The following is an 18,103-nucleotide window of genomic DNA, read 5'->3' as shown; positions in this document are numbered from 1 at the left end:
AGACCTGCCCACCTCTCTCCCTTCTGCCTCCCAAATGCTGGCATTACAGGTGTGGCTGTCACACCCGACTGCTTGTGCTTCTTTCCTGGATCTCAGCTGTGCATGAACGATGCACACTGTTTGTCTTGCTAAGGTCTCTGTTGCTGTGATAAACACTATGACCCCCAAAACAACATTTCCAGGCAACAGTCCATCACTGAAGGAAGTCAGAGCAGGAACTCAAGCAGGGTAGGAACCCAGAGTCAGGAACCGAGAAGCCATGGAGGGGTGCTGCTCATTGACTCGCTCCCCATGACTTTCTCAGCCTCCTTTCTCATAGAACCCAGGACCACCAGCCCAGGGTGGCACTGCCCACAAGGTACTTGGACCTCCCCCATAAATCCAGAAAGTCTACCAAAGGCCAATCTAGTGGGGGCCTTTTTCTCTCAATTGGGTTTCCCTCTTCCAAAATGACTCTAGCATATGTCAGGTTGACATAAAACTAGTCAGTACCCAGTTGAAAACTTTCCCAGACATCTTTGAGTGGCTTGTTACCTCTTAAAACTCAGACTTAGCATGAGACTTGTTGGGCTCAAGGGGAGCTTCTGGGACCACGTCTTTCCAGTCCACCAACAATAAGCAAAGACAAGCTGGGGCCATTCCCTCACCCGCGGCCTCATCACCTATTTTTCCACCCTGGAGATGGTTGATGATGATCCTGGCTGCTGTGGGAAGGAAAGTTCATTCCGTCCCAGACAGCTTTTGCAAAAACAGCAGCCTAGTCTGCCATCCAGGATGTTTTAAAAACCAGAATCCGTACAAGTGGAAAGCACAGATTGTGTGTCCAGATGGCCTCTGAGAACAGGCTCAAGGAGGGAAAGCTTCAGAAAAGGGCGGGGTCTAGAAGAGGGCGGGGTCTAGAAGAGGGCGGGGCCTTCACAGAGGGAGTGGCTACATGGCCTGTGACTGGATCTGTGGTTCTCAACCTTCCTAATGCCGAGACCCTTTAATATGGTTCTTCCTGTTGTGGTGACCCCTAACTATAACATTATTTTCATTGCTGCTTCATAACTATAATTTTGCTACTATAATTTTTTCCCCGTAAATTAACCCGTTTATTGCAGGCCAGGCAAGTCTCAAACGGTAGGGCTTCTACTGGTCTATCAGTTCCTTCAGTCTTCTGATGGCAGACTTCACTGCTACTGCAAAGGTGGTGTTGTAGGTCCAGGTCCCGCCGGCCACCGTTTTCACTCAGGAACCACAATGCCAGATGCCAACGGTTCATCTCTTAATCTTCGTCTTGCCACAGAAGGAGCAAGTATACTTGGTATGCTGGTTGATTTCAATTTTCTTCACCATTTTCCGGAGGGTCCCGTATTTCCCAAAGATCCCGGCCTTCTTGGTGAGTTTAGCTATGTCGCCGGAACCGAAGCCCAAGCCCGAAGAGGCTACTATAAATTTTAATGTAAAAATCTTACATACCGGATAGCTGATGTATGACCCCTATGAAAGTGTCAATCAACCTCTCGGCACTCTGAAGGGGTGAAGGGTCATGACCCACAGGTTGAGAACCTCTGACTCTGGAGCAACATGTAGAAGAGAACGTGCTGTCTATACATGGTATACACAAGGCGTGTTTGTGGAGATGCTGCCTTCCCCTCCTGACATTAGCCCAGGCTTTTGGGTGGTTTTGTTTTGTTTCGTTGAAATGGAGTCTCACTCTGTGACCCTGGCTATCCTGGAACTCCCTATATAGACCAGGCTGGGCTGGAACACACAGAGATCCACCTGCCTCTGCCTCTATGTGCTTAGATTAAAAGCATGTGCCAACCCCTGGTCATTTTTCTTCATCCTAGTCACCAGTTCTGATAGCCCTATAATTTGGACGTCTGATACCCCTGTACTATAATCCCCAGTAGACATGGGTGTCCATTCAAGGGACTAAGGGTTCAGGGCCCACTGAAGCCAGCTCAGGATCTGAACACCAGCCTCTAGTGGCAGGATCCCTAAGGAGTCATCTACAGAGGGACCTGGGCATCTGTCATTTTCCTCTCGATTCTTGTCAGGAAAGTCAAGTACCAGACAGGAGAGTTCTGCCTGTGCCTGGGCTACGGCTTGACCATGGCTACAGAACCTTTCAACATACTCCAGTGATATGTGGCCAGTTACCATGGCCTCCTCCTCCACAGCCAAGGACGTAGGCATGCTTCCACCCTTTAGAATGAAGGCAGGCCCCGGAAATACGACCACAGTCAGCAGGGTTTTATGCTCCTCCTTAATTCCCCGGGAACATTCTAGAAACCATGGCCTCTGTGGTTTGAGGTTCCTTCAGATAACATCTTTGGTTGCTACTGAACTCAGAGGGAACCTTGTAGCACACTGTGGCCTGTAGGACCGCAGTGATGTCCTATTGACAAAGTTTGCTCTGAGGGTCTGAGAATCTGTCTTTGGGCAGGTCTGCGTGGCCGAAACTCTGTGACTCTGGCTTGACAGTAGAGGGCGCCAGAGCTGTGAGGGACCTTGAGAGTTATTGGGACAGAATCTCAGTGTCACAGGAAGGAACAGAGAGAAAACAACTTGGCAAGGCAATAGTTTCTTATCGTTCTGCACGTGACCGAGATGGCCTTGTCTCTTCTTGATGTTAGTCCTGATTACTCCGATCTCATTGGTGGGAGCTGAACCTCACAGTCTGACACGATTGGCTAATTGGTGCAAAGGGGGAAATGGAGGTTGGGGAATACAGCCAGCCCTTGTGGGGCTAACTACCTTTCCCCCCAACTTTTTATTCATTCTCTGTGAGGTTCATATCATGCACCCAGTACCCATCTCCCTCATATCTGTCTTCATCCTTGCAACACCTCAAAAGGAAATTTAAAAAACAGGGCATAGAAAACATCTTGTGGAGGCTGCAGTGTGTCACCGTGTGTCCCACAGCATACCCCTCCGTCCACACATCTTCACTTGCAAATGTTCATCGCAATGAGTCAGGTTCCAGGTCTCTGGCTTCTGTGACACCATCAATATTGGATCCTCACCAGGACTCCTCCCGGTTATCCTGTTGTTGCCCGGCATCATGGAGAACCTGCAGCTTTGGATTAACAGGAACAGCCCCTTCCTGCTCCAACAGTTCGCAGATGATATAGACATTTGGGTGTCCAACTCAAAGCCCTGGATCTGGGCCTGGGTAGTAGCTGAGTTAGTCAGCCAACTCTCCCATGTTTGCACCTCAGGGCGAGCTCCCCAGCACTGTGTTCGCACAATGCCACTGATATGCAGCACACAGGGTCAGCTCTCCTTCTCTCATGCCCTTAGGGCCAGCTCACCCACACCCATGCCACCAGAGCAGCTCACTGTGCTGCCTAGGCGAGGCCTGTGGCCCACCCCCTGGAGTCCTGCAGCCAGCAATGCCTGGGTGAGCTCTCCTGACTACCACAGGTGGCAAGGGGTGATGGGGGAGGGCATCACTTCCTCACCTGCACCACCTTACTGTAGACAAGTGTCAGAGCCAGCTACCCCTCACTCCCATACTCCCTCAGTGCCTGCTACTGTATAGACAAAGGTACAGAGACAGACAGCAACGTCACTCTTAGAGACACAGGTGTTAACACAGGGACAGGGCTTTAGGTTGAATTCCACACAGGGGGCTGAATTGGGACTCTTTTGTTTGCTTGTTTGTTTGGGTGGGTGGTTGGTTGGTTGGTTTATATCAAGACAGGGTTTCTCTGTGTAGCCCTGGCTGTCCTGGAACTCACTGTATAGACCAGGCTGTCCTAATTCAAAGAACTACTTGCCTCTGCCTCCAGAATTCTGACTAAAGCAGGCACCAGCACCTGACCACCTGGGCTTTTATCACAGTGGCTTCTTAAATCATCTACCCAGGAAGCCAGGGACAGTGAGGAGCCAAGCACTGGACCCCAATCCATGTCAAGCTAATCAGCAAGGCACAGAACTCTGCTCCAGAGGCAAAGTCTACGAGGCAGAGCCGTTCCAGCCAGGATGAAGAGATTCCAGGCATCAGAATCAATCAATGAACACCAAGATGCTGCCCAAAGTTGCCCTCCAACTTAAAGGTGCAAGTGTTAGGGCCAGGAATGGAGCACCCAGAGAGGGTGTGCCTAGAAAGTCATGGGAAGTCCCGGTGGACTTCACAAGCTAAACAGGTTCCCTGAGGCCAACCAGAGAATTGTTCAGGAATCAACCTGTGCTTATTGGCTTGCTCAAGATCCACTGTGGGCCCCACCCTTACTACCTAAGGGAAGCTACCTCAAGTCTCAGGGACTGGATCTGACTTAGAGATAGTTCACTTCTAGCCAGCCCCGTGTGTGGGAGAAGGAGCTGATGCTTATGGTCACACAGCTGTCAGGGTCACGGCTGGGGCTGACTTCTGACTTAATAAGAGTCTGCTTTACTGGAACGTCTCTCAAGTGCTTCTCGAGGCCCTGTAGGAGGGCAGTCATCTATCTAATCTGGGAGACGGCAGCAGGGGACAGTCTGAAGCCAAGAGGAGGCAGGCAGGCTGTGACCAGTTATGGCTTGCCTGGATCCCAGGTAAGGACAGGTCTGCTCACAGGAAGTATTCTAGAAGCATCCAGAGAGGGTAGAGAGATGCAAGCTTACTCCGAGCACCTGGGCATGCCGGGTGTTTGTGGACGTTAGCGAGGCAGAGACGCTGCCAGGCAGTCAGCCTGGGTCTGGGCTTCCTGGAAGCAGGAAGACATCTAGAGCCACGGCCTTCGTTCACTCCTTGTCCTGAAAAATGTTAAACTGGAAGGGAGGGGGGCAGAAGCTCCATTGACAGAATGCTGACCACATTGTGCACAAAGTTCTGGACTCAATTCATTGCCAGCACAGCCTAAACTGGCCGTGGTACACACTTGTAATCTTGTCTCTTAGAAGGGGGAGGCAGGAGAATCTGAGGTTCGAAGTCATCCTTGGCTACCCTGAGCTACAGGAGACCCTGTCTCAAAGATATACAAATAAGACTTCCCCCCTCAGCACCTCTCTCTTAAGCCTAGAGCTAAAAATATATATTAAAATCATGCTTTTTTGTGACAATTTTCAAATCTGTTTCAAAACACAGAACAGAAACAGGGGCCTGTTGTTTTCAAAACAAAAAAATCCCAACTATCAGATTTTACCAATGAAGACTCAGGATCCAGATGTTGGGGTGAAAACCTGAAGCTCAGAGAGGGGAGAAGGCTCCCAGCCGACCTTCCTACCTCACCCATGTCCCAGAAGGGAAAGCCCCTTCTTCACACTGTCTTAAATACCTTGCAGCCCTGTGTCCCTCCTTTCTCTTATGTTCACCCCCTGTCAGGTGGTTGCTTGCTCTGCCTCTTGACCTAGGGTTGACTTTATTTAGCTCTGGGGTTAAATGGTGTGTGTTAGGACTGAGCCACACCACATGGTTTTTCCAGTCCACAGTCTTGGGATTCACAATGTCATCAAATATTCTGCAACGGGGGCCAGTAAGATGGCTGACTGGGTAAAGGAGCTTGCCCCCATGCCTTATGATCTGAGGCGGATCCCTATGAGCCACACGGAGGAAAGAGAGAACAGACTCCTACAAGTTGCCCTTTGACCTCCATGTGTGCTCCGTGGCATATCCTGTGACCAATACATAAAATATAACAACTTTTTAAAAGAACTTGTCATGAGAATCATTGAAACGAACACAAAACTGGAGGAAGGGAACTGCAGCCTGCAGGGCAATGGCCACTCAAGGTTCCACAGAGTTCCACACAGGCATTCTTCCCACTGGTCCCCAGCCAGAACTGACTGCTTTGTCAGGTCAGCTAACACCAGTCCCTCTTCTCCAGTTGCCTGGCTCTGTCCAGGCCCAGGCCTTCTTTACTGATCCTCCAGACCATCTCAGAGACCTGGGTGGCTTTTCCCCCAGTCCTGCCCCTTCTACCTGAGTCCACTTACTGTCCACCATGCAGCTGCCACCCCTCCAGCTGTCTAACCAGAACGTTTTTAGCACCATGTTCCAATTCGAATCTTGGAGAACGAGGACATGTCTTATATAAAGATCTTTAACCCATATGTAATCTGGGTCAAGTCCTCTGCTGGAAGCTATATAAAGACACAGGAGAAGGAAACCTTTGTTCATTGGCTGCCTGCTCCCACTTTGCTAGCAAGTCTATTCCGCCATTGGAGCCTACTTCTTTGGGATTCCAGCATATACTGAAGACAAGCGAAGACTTCTAACCTTGGGGACTGAGCAAGCCAATAAGCAGCACCCCTCCGTGAGCTCTCTCTGCATCAGCTACTGTTCTGTTCGAGTTCCCGTCTTGACCTCCTTCCACGATGTTATAGAAGTATAAGCCAAACGAACCCTTTCTTCTCTGAGTTGCCTTGGTCGTGGTGTTTCATCACAGCAATAGTGACCATAGCTAAGAAACTCCTGCCTCCCACCCCCCGCCTCCTGTGTCCTTGTAACCAAGCCTATCCTGGAGGCTTCGTTTCCCATGGACATCAAAAGGTTTTTGGGAATCTCTGGGTTCACTTTTCCCATGCAAACTTAGATTATTTATGGCTAAGGATATGCCCTTGGAAGCCAGACCCAGTGACACAGGCCTGTAGTTATAGACTTGGGAGGTAGGGACAGGAAACTTAGGAGTTCAAGGTTGTCCTGGTCACATAGTGCCTTACATGAGACCCTGTCTCTAAAGACGGGAAAAGACAGAGGCTGGAGAGATGATTCAGTAGTTAAGAGTGTGTAGAGCACTTGACCATGACCCAAGTTCATCTGTTAATGGCATGGGCCAGCCTGTCCTGCTTGGAACTTTCAAAATATAAACAGTATTTCTGTTTTGAAAAGGCAGCTGCCCTCATTCCGGACTTCCGAATAAACTCCTCCCTCTTCTTCTTCCCCATATCCAATCCAGCTCAGACTCTGATGACCCCATCTCTGACCTTCCCCACGGCTACCACCTCCTGCTCAAGGGACTCCCTGGTCCCTAACCCCACTCACATGATCTCCTCTGTACTCTGTGCTCAGATAGCCATGTCCCCGTCCTGCTGTGCATCCCTCCAGAGCTGCTTAAGAAGGATGCTGGATCTCTGCAGACACCCCTCAACCCCTCCTTCCCCACAGCTTCCCCCCCTGGTCCAGCTTACGTCACACTTCAGCTTAAACAGCCGGCCTCGAGTGCATCCTGTGCTTGCTGATCTTGTTTGGAAAAAGGCTGGGAGGCTGGCTTTAAACTCTAAATATCCCATCTCCTCTTCCCAGGCCCTAGCATCTCAGGGGTACACCATTATACTGTGCAGTTGTCTGTGGTTCTCAGGACGGAACCCAGGGCTTCTGGCATGCCAGGCAAGCACTCTACTAACCGATCTACATTCCCAGCCCTGAATTTATTTGTTTCTTTGCTTTGAGGAGCTAGACTCCTAGCTCTTGAAGAAACAAACGAAACGTTATTTATTTATTTATTTATTTATTTATTTATTTATTTATTTATTTATTTATTTTTTGGAGACAGGGTCTCAGGTAGACCAAGATAACCACGAACTTACTGTATAGTCAAGGTTGATTTTGAACTTCAAACCTGAGTGTCTCCACCAGAGTGCTGGTGTTACAGGTGTGGGATATCATGCTAAGAATCCTGAAGGAAAATTTCAGACACATTCAGAATGAGTGGTCTAATGGGCACAATGGACCTTTCTTCAGTTGTCCCCACATGGCCTATCACATTTCAGCTACATGAACCCACTGTCCTCCAATAAGGAGGGAGAACACTTCACTCTCTGGTGTATCATTGCATCCATGTTTCAAGAAGATGTAATTCTTCCCCCCTACCCCCATTTGTAAGACAAGATTTTTTTTTTGTATGTGTTGCCCTGGAACTCACAGAGATCCACCTACTTGTGTCTCCCAAGTGCAGGTTTTAAAGGCAACACCACCCCCAGCCTCAGAGTCTGGTGTCTAAGATAAGGACTCACTCTTTACAAAACTCTTAATCTAGTCTTGTAATTCATCCTGAAATTATGGAAAACTCCAGCAAAGGTTACACCCCACCAGTGATTTTATTGATCTTTACAGGTGAGTTTTTAGTTTTGAGTCAGTTAACCTGCACGTGGTTAACATTCCCATGTAGTTATTGTGGCAGTGAGTCTCTCTTGGAGGGGGCGAATCTTTTCAGAATCCTACAGAAGCTCATTCTTTTTGAGTGCAGGGCCTGCCATCTGGGCAGGGAGCTCACATCTGCTCCCGAGGACACCCAGGCAACAGGGGGCTCTGAAGTTTGATGTCTCTTTACAGGTGAGTTGGGCATGGTGGTGGAGGCTTTTAATTCCACGGTGATTGAGGCAGGAAGACCACGCATTTGAGGCCTTCCTGGACCACCCAGCAAGTTCAAAGTTCAAAACTAGTTTGAGTAACTTAGATGTCTCCCAAATTAAGAAAAGGGGGATGGGAGTGGGAAATAGACCAGCAAGATGGCGTAGTAGATTAATGTGTTTGCCACCAAACCTGATGACTTGAGTAGGGTCCCCAGGACTCACAGAATGGAATAAGAAAACAGACTCCCAAGTTGCCTTCTGACCCTCACATTCATGGTGTGGCTTGTGTGTATATGCATGCTAAATAAGTAAATGGAACTTGAAAAAATAAAGCTCACATAGGAGAACTTTACCAGACCTTTAAAGATTTATCATTTTTTTTTATTTGTGTGTGTGTGTCTGTGTGTGTGTGTGTGTGTGTGTGTGTGTGTGTGTGTGTGTGTGCCTGTGTAAGTTTATGAGCACCTCATGCATGCAGGAGCCCACAAAAGCCAGAAGAGGGCATCCTGGGGACCTGGAGTTACAGGAAGCAGTGAGCTGCCTCGTGTGGGTGCTGAGAACCAAACTCCAAATCTGTGTAGGAGTTTTTTAAGGGCTGCTGGAGGGGTTGGAGAGATAGCTCAGCACTGCATCCATATCAGGTGGCCAGCAATAGGCTGTAATTCCCGCTTTAACAGTCTAGAGGACCTGGCACCCTCTTCTGGCCTCCTTGGGGACATGCATACATGTGCGGCATACACGCATATAAATAAACATTAAAAACAAATTTTTTTTAATTAAAAAGTGGTGATGGTTGTGAAATCTGAGTCTTTCATCCATAGAATTTTCCAGAGACTGCATGATGTCAATCTTTCAATAACATTAGCCAGGCTATGGCGATAGATGTTTATAGCACCAGCACTCCAGAGGCTGAGGCAGAAGAATTGTCACAGCGTGGGAACTTGTCAAGGCTTATGAGTATAAGATCAGTCATGGATGCATAGCAAGACCTGACTCGAGAAACAAACAAGAGCTAGCCTTGCTGGTGTGTGGGCAGTGGAATAAGAAGAGCTGGTGGCCAGCCTCAGCTACAGTGAATGTTTGAGGCTAGCCCTGGCTAGAGACTCTGTCTCAGAAAAGCTTTTGTGCTTTCCCCTGGTCACTAGCACAATTCCTCCATGAGGTGCTAGTTCCCTTTTCATAATAAAATCTTCCTATTTCTGCTTTTACTTTCTTAAAGGGTCACTAGGCAAGCAGAGGCAAGCAGGTCTCTGTGAGCTTGAAGCCAGCCAAACCTACACAGAGAGTTTCATGGCCATACAGTGAGACCCTGTCTCAAAAACAAAACCAAAAAAAACAAAACAAATTTTAAAAAAGGAAGGTAGCACATGCCTTTAATCCCAGCACCTGAGGTAAAGGCAGGAGAATCTGAGTGAGGGCAAGGCCAGCTTAATCTAGTGGCATAGAGCTTTCTAGACCAGCCAGGGCTGCCCAGTGAAACCCTGTCTCGAAATCTCAAAATACAAGCAAACAACCATGAACGCCAAGCATTATGTCTTTTGTCTTTTATATTCTCTCTCTCTCTCTCTCTCTCTCTCTCTCTCTCTCTCTGTGTGTGTGTCTGTCTCTCTCTGTGTCTCTGTCTCTGTCTCTCTCTGTGTCTCTGTGTCTCTGTCTCTGTGTCTCTCTGTGTGTGTGTCTCTGTGTGTGTCTCCGTCTCTCTCTGTGTCTCTGTTTCTGTCTCTCTGTGTGTGTCTCTGTGTCTGTGTCTGTCTCTCTCTGTGTCTCTGTCTCTCTCTGTGTCTCTATGTGTGTCTCTGTCTCTCTCTGTGTCTCTGTGTGTCTGTCTCTCTGTCTCTGTGTCTCTGTCTCTGTGTCTGTCTGTCTGTCTGTCTGTCTCTCTCTCTCTCCGTGGTGGGTTGCCTAGGTGCTGTTTGTATTGTGATGCTAATTCTGCTGCCTCAAGAGAGAGCCCTGACAGGAGTGGATCACTGAGTGGATCATGGTACTTGAATGATTCCATGTGAACCTTCTCCCCCATTTTAATTGGTCAAATAAAGGCTAGAGCCTGTGATGGGCAGTGGAAGGTAGGGCTGGAGGTTTTAAAGAGGGAGAGAGGGCTGGAGAGATGGCTCAGTGGTTAAGAGCACCCGACTGCTCTTCCAGAGGTCATGAGTTCAATTCCCAGCAACCACATGGTGGCTCACAACCATCTGTAAAGAGATCTGATGCCCTCTTCTGGTGTATCTGAAGACAGCTACAGTGTACTTAAAGAGGGAGAGAGAGGAAGGAGGAGGGGAGATGAGGAGATGGCGCGGGGGGGGGGGGGGGGGAGGAAAGTGGAGCAGAGCCACGTGGCCCAGAGAAGCTGCAAGCAGCACGGGATCTCCTAGCTGACAGTAGAGCAGTGTAGCAGTGAATCTGCCCAATCTGGGTGTGCAGCTTATACATATATTAACTGAGTTGTGTGTTCTTTGCACGGACTTGTTGGGGTTGGAGATTTACCGCATCTCACCTCTCACTCTCTTGCTCTCTCTCCCTCTCCCTCTCCCTCTCCCCCACTCTCGCTTTCTCTTGCTTTCTCTCGCTCTCTCACTCTCTCCCTCTCTCCCTCTCTCCCTCTCTTTCTTGGCTGGCCTGGAACCCAGCCTCTTGCTGGGATTGAAGGCGTGTGCACCATGCCCAGCCTGCCTCATATTTTCTTAACTGGACAAATAAGGCCTCCTACTCTTTTCCACCCATGGCCTTCATTCTCCTCTCCACCTACCTTCACCCCATTCGTCCATTTGTCTGTAGCAGAATGGACCACTGCTGCCAGTTGTTCACCCTTGCTGTACCCATTCATGCATGGCTGGACTACTCCTCAGATACAGGAACTGTAGGGCATGTGGGACAGTGCTACCAGACAGGCATAAGAACTGGTAAGGTTGCATGAGCTCAAACCCCAGGAATCTCAGAGGTTTGATGGCAAGAGTGGAGCTGCTTCCTACCTGTCTCTGTACCTGCTCTGGGACCCAAAACCATGACAACCCCACTGAGAGGACTATGGGCACTCAGTCACATAACATAACTCCTGGAGTTTGTCTCCATGCTAATGAGGTACCTAAATAGCCTTGAGCCTTCAGCCAATGAGCTTCCCATCCTGGGTATTCCTTCCCACAAGAGGTATATAATCCCTAGCTTACCCCAAATAAAGTAAATACACTTATGTCCACCATCAAATAAACCAGTATGTGTAGATTAATGTCATTATGCAGGTGAAGGTAGGTATAGCATAGAATGAAGCCTGTCATTGGATGAGAAGGAATGATGGGTAGGAGAAAAGTTTTAGAAAAGGAGAAGGAGACTGGAGCAAGAAGAAAGAACAGCTGAGAGAACATGGAGGCAGATGTTAAGATTTCTCTCTGCACATTCACAGGTTGTTATGACTATTCTTAAGGAATGGGGTGTGTGCAGGATTTTGCACATCTAGATGAGCAAACTATATCTTATTTAGGTGGATAATTATATCTTATCAATTGGATCAGAGATTATTGTGTTGTGTGTTCTTTCATGTGGCAATTTAATTGAGTTCAAGAGAGTGTGCGGTAGCTGGACACACTGGGCCACCACAGAATTGGGATGTGTATGTCTGGCATGGTGGCAACATGCCTTGGGAACTAGATGGGTAGAGAGATTGTTGCTGGGCTCAGAAAGTAGCCATTGACAGTGTGATATGGGCTGGAGCTTAGCAGGCAAGACACTTTGTTGACTGAGATGAATATCCCACAGATGTCATGTGGCCCTACAATGCCAGCACTAGAAACCTTTTTAAAATATACTGCAAAAGGTGGCGCCCAAAATGGGGCAAGAATCCACTAGTAAGCCTAAGAGTTGAACGTTTTACTTTCTAAGTAAGAGGGCCAGTGCCATGTTGAGTCATGTGAGTCATGTCTCAAGCACGGGAAACTTAAACAAAGAAACACAAGCAGATGGCAGGCTGTAGGTCCCCTGCTGTAATAAGACTGACAGCTCAGAGAGAGAGATTAAAAGCTGCTTGCTTCTTTAACAAAAGCTGTTTAGAAAGTCTTACAAGATACTCATATTCTTTCTAACATGGGCTCCACGGGAACTTTGGGTTAAAATTCTAGTTAGACAAGCGGCCTGCTTCTTAATGACAGGTATTAAGGTGATTAAGTTTGTTTTCGGAAGAGAGTACAGTTTACCCAAATCATATGGGGGATTTTCACCCACGGTTTGGAATTTAGATAGGGAAAATTAGTCACTGATTCCAAGTAGAGAGTTGTGATTTTTTACAAGTTAATAATAAGGTTTTTAAAAATAGAAGTCTGCCTGGTATAGACTAGAGAGAATACAGACATATATTATAGAAGTTATCAATAAATAAAAAATCTGAGGCTCCAGGTAGAGAGCTTGACAGATCGATGTATTTTGGGCTAAAGTCCTGGTTTGATAAGTTGCTTACTTCTTATTGGTATTAGAATCAATAGAAGGTGTTTAATTTATTTTATAAATTACCCTGCTAAAGGACATATGGCTCAATGATGTCAGCTAGCAAGGTTTCCTGGTTATTTTTGATATTTACCACAACAGGAAGCTCAGGTTCTCTTAACGTGGGCTCCATGGGAACTTTGGGTTAATTTCCTGTTATGACAGATTGAAAAAGCCTAAACAGGCTCATACACCATTGTTTAGCTTGCTTCTTTTCTTAAAATTGTTTAATTTTTATGATGGGTGTAACTTCTGGTTACAGACTAAGGAACACAACATTTTGGGAGAAAGGTTTTGTCTTTGTGTTTTTAAAAAGGGTGATTAGGCTCTGACACCTTCCAGAGTCATATGGATCAGATTTGATAGAGGGGGACCACCTATCAAGAGAATCAAACAAAAAGGTATCTCGATTCTAAACCTTTGTCTTGAGAATTATATTTTGCAGAATGTACCTACTTGGATTTCTGATCTCAGGGATTTTCACCTGGGTTCAGTCAAGACAGACACATCAGGCTACAATGTTACTTCCGTTTTCCCTACCCCTGACCCCTGTGCCAAGGGTGTTGACCCATGTACAGTTTGAAGAAATTATTGAAGAGTCATTACCCCAATCCCCTGGAGTTTTGGGGGACTGAGAGTGGTTATTCTAAGGTTGTTTTTATGAGGAATTTAGAAATGGTTATAATTTAACAGGGAGAAATTAGCTATCTTGAGTTGTACAGCAGCAATCTCACTTGGTAACTAAGCTAAAAATCATATCTTTGGTATAGAACTTATTTGTTACAAAATTTTTAAAAGTACAAGGCTTCAACCCAGTCCTTCTATTGATGCCATTACAAACTTCTGAGTTGGTTAAAAATAGGAATTAGGGGCCAAATAACAAATTCATGGCTCTAAGTTTATTGTTAGAGAGCTTTTAAGATAATATATTAAGATAGTTAACAGACAACAGTCCAGATTACCTTATATAGACAGATGGTTTTCAAAAACGTCAGAAATCCACGAAATATGACGTTTAAAGTTATTTATCTTTTGTTGAGACATATATGCTCCTAACAGTTTCCCTTTGGTGGATTTAACATAGAAATTGAGCATCTCTACCTTTAGGTGAGGTAATACTTTGTGGCTAGGCAGCCACTGGCCAGAAACTGTCTTTTTCACCTACAGACTAATGCTGTCCAAAATGGGACACATTATGCAGAACAGTTGACTAATAATCTTTGCCAAGCCAGAATTATCAGCCCTTCAAGATTTCTGCATTTCACGAGTCTGTCAGTTGATTTTTGGCCAGAAGGCTGAAGACTTAACACTCACATGTTGGTAACAGAGGACTGTGCTAGTGGAGATTTGTCTCTACAATCTCTCAGTTCTGGAAGCCATGTTAGGCTTATTATGTTTATAGATATTTGGTCCTTCTCAGATTTCTGGCAGGGTTAAAGACTGATTATAGTCTCATAGACTACCCAGGCTGTTTAACTTTGAAAATACATATTTAATTAGGTCGTTATCAGAGAGTATACAAGCTAGCCAGGATATAACAGATTTTAAGCCTTTCTTAAGCTGGAACGGATAACTAAGTGTTCTGTTTAATTGATAAAATGTTGGACTGGTTGTTAGGTATATTTTATGCTTTTAAATTACAAAATGATAATAGTTGTGCTTAGGTTATATTTGAGAAAAAAGTTGTTTTTTGTTTTAACGTAGAAGAAAGGGTGAAATGTAGGTTGATGTCATTATGCAGGTGAAGGCAGCTACAGGATAGAATGAGGCCTGTCATTGGAGTAGAAGGAAGGAGGGGTGGGAGAAAGGTTTTAGAGAGGAGGAGACTGGAGCAAGAAGGAAGAGAGCAACTGAGAATACATGGAGGCAGATGTTAAGATTTCTCTCTGCACATCCATAGGTTATGACTATTCTTAAGGAATGGGTGTGTGCAGGATTTTGCATGTCTAGATGAGCAAACTATATCTTATTTAGGTGGGCAATTAAATCTTATCAATTGGATCAGAGGTTATTGTGTTGTGTGTTCTTTCATGTGGTGATTTAATTGAGTTCAAGAGAGTGTGTGGTGGTTGGACACACTAGGCCACCACGGAATTGGGATGTGTATATCTGGCATGGCGGCAACATGCCTTGGGAACTAGATGGGTAGAGAGATTGTTGCTGGGCTCAGAGAGTAGCCGTCGGCAGTGTGATATGGGCTGGAGTTTAGCAGGTGAGATGCTTTGTTGACTGAGATGAAAATATCCCACAGATGTCATGTGGCCCTACAATGCTGGCACTAGTGTGGGGTTAAAAAAAACAACCTTTTTTTAAATATACCACAAGAAGTATGGACAAGCAAGGACCATCTCAGAGAGCTGCTTCATTAAGGATCACTGTGGGGAAGGCCTTCGACTAAACAGCCATGCCTAAGACTCCTGAGGAAGGCTTTCTCTCCCCATCCCCTCTGGTATACTTAGATCTCACTCTCAATTAGACTGAATTCTGTTTGTCCCTGCCCCACCTCCCCCTCTCCACCAGGTGCACAGATGCCCTGAGGGGCAAGATAGACTCTGGTTCTGCCTTCCTCTCCCAATGGTGTGAGAGGTGCAGGAGGCAATCAGCAAGAATGTTACATTAAGTGGGACCTCAGGCTTTGCTTTAGCCAGTGACAGAAGCTGAAGCATTCTGCGTGCATGTGTGTTTTCTCAAGTATCTGTTACTCTTTTGATCTATTTTGAGAAGAACATACTCTAGTACAGCTACTGATCCATGTAGCGTGTGGATCTAAATAAAGGAGACCTGAACTCCGTCAGAAGCCCTAGACTGTCCCAAGTCCTGCTATTCCCTGCCTGAAATAGAGCCCACCTGCAACCAGAGAGCTGGAAATGAGGAAGCTCAATGTCTATTGTTAAGTGTGAAGATTCCGAGGGCCTTCGTTACGGCAGCCTTGTTGAAGCCGTAGCTGACCAAGACATCATTTATCCTTTTGTTCCAAGCCCACCACAATAGTAGACTTTAAAGGTGCATATTGGTTCATGTCTATACTTTGTTTTAGCAGTGCTGAGAGCACCTTGTGCCTGTCAGGCAAATGCTCTGCCACCAAGCTGTTCCCCCGTCCCTCATTCTTTGAGCCAGGACACCTGCAGTAGGGAGTTTCTCAAGCATGGTACCTCTCAGGACATTTAGTACTTCTCCTTCCAATGGGCATACGATGGTTTCTTTACCGTGTGCCCAGACTCCGTTTGGATTTCTCTTTTCTCTTCCTTCCTTCCTTCCTTCCTTCCTTCCTTCCTTCCTTCCTTCCTTCCTTCTTTCCTTCCTTTCTTCCTTCCTGTCTGTCTGTCTGCCTTTCCTTTTTCTGTCTGTCTGTCTGCCTTTCCTTTTTTCTTTCTTTCTGAGACTATGTAGACCCAGGCTGGCCTCAAACTCACAGAGATCCACCTGTCTCCATGTGCTACAGCTAAAGGCATGTGTCACTGGCTAGAGCAAAGCATGAGGTCACACTTAATGTAACATTCTTGTTGTGTTCTCATTTTTTATTTATTTTTATTTACTTGTTTACTTATTGATACAGAGTCTTGCCATGTCTTCCTGGCTGGCCTGGAATATCACCCTGTTGTTGATAGAATGGCGGCTTGTGTCTGGACAGACCATACCAGGCCAATGCAGCACCCCATGAGAGAGGTTTAATGTGGGTGAAGAGGACAAAAGGGGGCGAGAGACAAAGAGGGGAAAGGGAGAGAAGAAGAAAGGATCAGGAAGGGTCTGCCTTTTATTTAGGCTGTGATGTAACAGCTCACAGGTAAAGGTGGGAGATAAACCAAATGGATGCTGAGAGTGCATGGTGATTGCCATGGCAACAGATGCAAGGGTCCCTGTGGGCTATGGGTGACGTCACCATCACCGTCATGGCTGTGTTCGGAGATGATCTGCAACCAAATTATAAAGCCGGTTCCTGATACCAACACTCTCGCCTCGGCCTTCCGAGCACTGGGGCTACACCAGCTGACTTGCTTAGGTAGTTCTATTTTTGCAATTCGGGAGAAATGAGAGAGGGGAGGGGAGGAAGATGGCAATACCCGTTCTCAGTTGAGTGATACTGTATACTGAACCTGGAGAGTATTTTAGAATGAAAAGTGCTTAAATCTCTTGAGTTAGTCTTTCCACTCAGTGGCAAGTCACATGTCTTCACTGAAGGCCCAGGAACCAGCTGTCCTGTGTTGAGGTATAGCCCTTTGTTGCTATGTATTGCAATGCTAAATACTGGCCCCCAAGGTCTGGTTGTCTCAAGGATGAGAGAATCCTCATGTACATCAAGGGATGCTATGTGACCTTGCTCCTTAATTTAAAACTATTGGTTAAATAAAGATGCTTCAGCTTATAGCTGTGCAGAAGAAAGCTAGGTGATGCTTGGGTTCCCAAGCTTGAGGTCTGAAGCAGGACCCCAAAGGGGGAAGAAGAGAGGGTGAGGAGAAGAGAAGATGACATGGGGTAGGTGAGTCATGAAAACATGGCCATGAGGGCTGGCCAGTTAGAGTTAAGAGAGGCTCATTTGGAACATGGTGACTTCTAACTCGGGGTTATTGGTAAAGAAGTAGATACTAGTAGAGGGTAGCTGTCTGCCCAGCGCTAGTGCTTTAAAGACTTATTATAAACATAAAAGTTACGTGTCTTTTACCTAAGGCCAATTGAGCTTAAATATTTACTACAAGAGCCCTGGTTCCCCAAAGCCTAGGGTAAGGGTGTTTCCCATACCCACTGAGCGTCCAGCTAAGGTCTTCAGCATGGCAGGTTCTGACAGGCAGCTGTCAAACACAGTGCCCATCTGGGGTTCCTTGTGCTCCAGCCTTGTAAGCACCATGTTTCATCGCTTGCATTTGTTTAGATGGGTGGTTCTCAACCCTCCCAAAGCTTCAATCTGTCCTGCCGTTCCTCACGTTGTACTGATCCCCAACCATAAAGTGACTTTTGCTGCCCCTTTAGAACTACAATTTGCCAGTGTTATGAAGAGTAACGCATATATCTGATATTTCAGATGGTCTTGGGCAACCCCTGTGAAAAAGCAATTCCACTCTCAATGGGGTCTGCAGGTTGAGAACCACGGGTTTGGATGTATCCTTCTTCACTACTGCCTATCACATGCTGATGACATAGTTCTATCTGTTGGAGAAAGTATTTAGTCCAGGCTGGAGGTTTCTACCCCACCTTAGCTATTTAAATTCCCGGTGAAAGACACACACACAATCTTTATAATTACAATAAGCTTTAAACAACACAAGGGCTGGGCAGATGTCTACCCTTTCTGATGTTGGAGTCTCCTTTCCTATCAATGACCTGAGTTATTAGTTATTATGTTTGGGGGGGGGGGAGTCTTTTGTTTTCTAGG

The 18,103-nt window shown here is 46.5% G+C and overlaps 1 pseudogene; it reads right to left on the bottom strand.

Moving 5' to 3' along the window:
* Nucleotides 1-1,131: 1,131 nt before the first annotated feature.
* Rpl37a-ps15 (ribosomal protein L37A, pseudogene 15) lies at nt 1,132-17,578 on the bottom strand (annotated as a pseudogene).
* Nucleotides 17,579-18,103: the final 525 nt, after the last annotated feature.

Source organism: Rattus norvegicus, chromosome 20, assembly GCF_021556685.1.
Source record: "Rattus norvegicus strain SHRSP/BbbUtx chromosome 20, alternate assembly SHRSP_T2T, whole genome shotgun sequence".
Classification (NCBI taxonomy): Eukaryota; Metazoa; Chordata; class Mammalia; order Rodentia; family Muridae; genus Rattus; species Rattus norvegicus.
Note: the sequence above shows the minus strand (reverse complement) of the source record. Positions and strands in the feature narration are given on the sequence as shown.